General features: G+C 47.6%; 1 protein-coding gene across 1 annotated transcript in view; it reads right to left on the bottom strand.

The window, feature by feature from the left end:
* plekho1b (pleckstrin homology domain containing, family O member 1b) overlaps nucleotides 1-2,500 on the bottom strand; it is a 26,042-nt gene that overhangs the window by 11,697 nt on the left and 11,845 nt on the right. The gene's annotated exons all lie outside the window — the stretch shown is intronic.

The following is a 2,500-nucleotide window of genomic DNA, read 5'->3' as shown; positions in this document are numbered from 1 at the left end:
CCAGTCAAATCCAGTAGAATGAGACTCGTTTCCAGACATTTAAACAGAAAAACAGCTGAAACAACTTGTTGTCTTACAGTCAGCGAGGACGGCCTCTGCAGCGGAACTGCTGTTGTGAAGCGCTGCTAAACAAATAAAACTGAAATGAATAAAATTGTCATCGGGAAAATATCGTCAATCACAAAAGATTTTGGCCGAGATAATATTGATAATCTCTCTCACACACACACTCACACACACTCACACACACACACACACTAACACACACACACACACACTAACACACACACACACTCACACACACTCACACACACACTCACACACTAACACACACACACACACACTAACACACACACACAGCAGGTGTTAGCGTCTCTGTTCTGCAGGTGAACTTCAGCTCATTAATCTCCATGGAAACAGCCTCCATTATTAACCAGCTTTAAACTGAGACTTCCTGGGAGAGAGGCCACGCCCACCACACACACACACACACACACACACAGATTAGATTAGTTGTCGTGACGACACACACAAAGATATGAATGAATACAGCTGTGTGTGTGTGTGTACGTGTGTGTGTGTGTGTGTGTGTGTGTGTGTGTGTGTGTGTGTGTACGTGTGCGTGTGTGTGTGTGTGTGTGTGTGTCAGTCGTCCCCTCAGGCTGTAATAAGTCTTCGTGCTGATGTCACTCTGCCTGCATCAGTCCAATAATCAATAATCAGTTACATAATGAGGTGCAGTCGGTGACCTCTGACCTGTTCACAGCTGAGCTTCGTCATATTGAAGCTACTTCCTGGGTGGAAGGGTGAAACGCTGCGTGTGAGCGGGCGAATAAAAACAAACATTACCTGCAAGCGGTGTCGCTACACCTGCAGTCTCCACGGGTGGAGGCGGCGCCCACAGCCTTCGCTACGAGGCTTCACTGGAAAACCGTTATTTCACACGCAGACGTGAGCGTTTGAGCACAGCTATGACGTCATCACCTCTATAAAGCCCAGCGTTCGCCGTCTGTCCGCCGGGACCTCGGTCGCTTCAGGACACTCTCTGGACGAGCGACAGACTTCGTGTTCGCTGAAACACGCCTGGACCCGATCGATAACCGTGATCGGTGCTCCGCTCGACGATCGCCACAGATTTACCGCTTTCTTCACGGAGGAAAACGCCGTAAAGTCGACTGCTGCTTCCCTTTGCTGGGAACCGACGCCGTGCGTCACGCCGCGCCTCACGCCGCTGCCGAGCGCCACCGGAGATGTTTATAACATCGGAGCTTCACTGCTGTGAATAGCGTTTTTGTTTTATCGTGGAAAGTAACGGGCCGCCGTTTCCGTCCTCAGCGCGTCGCATCGTGTGTCGTTACCACGGCGCCGGGCTGCTAATCTGTGTTAGCATTAGCCGCTGGGGAAGCTAACAGCTTCATCAGACCAAAGTCCAGCAACACGGCTGCTGCTGTACCTGACCGCTTCCTCTCCGCTGACACACACACCTGTACACACATGCACACACACACACGCACACACACACACCTGTACACACACACACGCACCTTTACACACACACACCTTTACACACACACACACCTGTACACACACACACACACACACCTGTACACACACACACACACACACACACACACACACACCTGTACACACACACACGCACCTTTACACACACACACCTTTACACACACACACACCTGTACACACACACACACACACACCTGTACACACACACACACCTGTACACACACACACACACCCCCCCTGCTGATTGTGTTTAGATTAGATGAATGTGGTTGTTGGCTGAAGTTATTGATTATTAATCAGTGCTGAGGTTAAATAAACGTTTGTATCTTTAAAGAGCAGTTGTGCTCCGTAATTATTGATCCATGTGAATACTTTCATTAATATTCATAAATATCTTTGTTATTTTGCGAACAGCCGAACCTGCCCGACCTGAATCCGACGTGAGCATCAAATCCACGAAAACCAGAAGGGATTTATTTGAATTTAAAACTTTATTAGTTTTGTTTAGAGTCTGAAAATGTAACGCTGTTAGCTCAACAGTTAGCGACACGTTAGCTAACGCTGTGTGTTAGCTAACGCTGTGTGTTAGCTAACGCTGTGTGTTAGCTAACGCAGTTTGTTAGCTAACAGAGAACCAACAGGTTCCCGGAACGTCGTTCGCCGCCGCGGCTTCGCTGAACAGCAGAGCTCGATCAGCTTCTTCCCTTTCGGCCGTCAGACGGGTTTTGGGGAGTCTTTATCGGACTCGAGGGTCTGAGGACAGAAGGTGTCGTCTGCTGCAAAGATCCTCGAGGCAGATTTGTGATTTTTGATATTTGGATATATAAATAAAATTGATTTGACTTGTTGACTGAAAGAAAAATAATCTGCAACTATTTAGATATTTTGATTAATTGTTCCAAATATGTGATGGTTCAGCTTCTCAGACGCGAGGCTTTGGCGCTGGTTTGTATCATAATATATAAATATATCTTAT

This window comes from Siniperca chuatsi, linkage group LG9 (genome assembly GCF_020085105.1).
Source record: "Siniperca chuatsi isolate FFG_IHB_CAS linkage group LG9, ASM2008510v1, whole genome shotgun sequence".
NCBI lineage: Eukaryota > Metazoa > Chordata > Actinopteri > Centrarchiformes > Sinipercidae > Siniperca > Siniperca chuatsi.
This window is presented reverse-complemented; position numbering and strand designations above follow the sequence as displayed.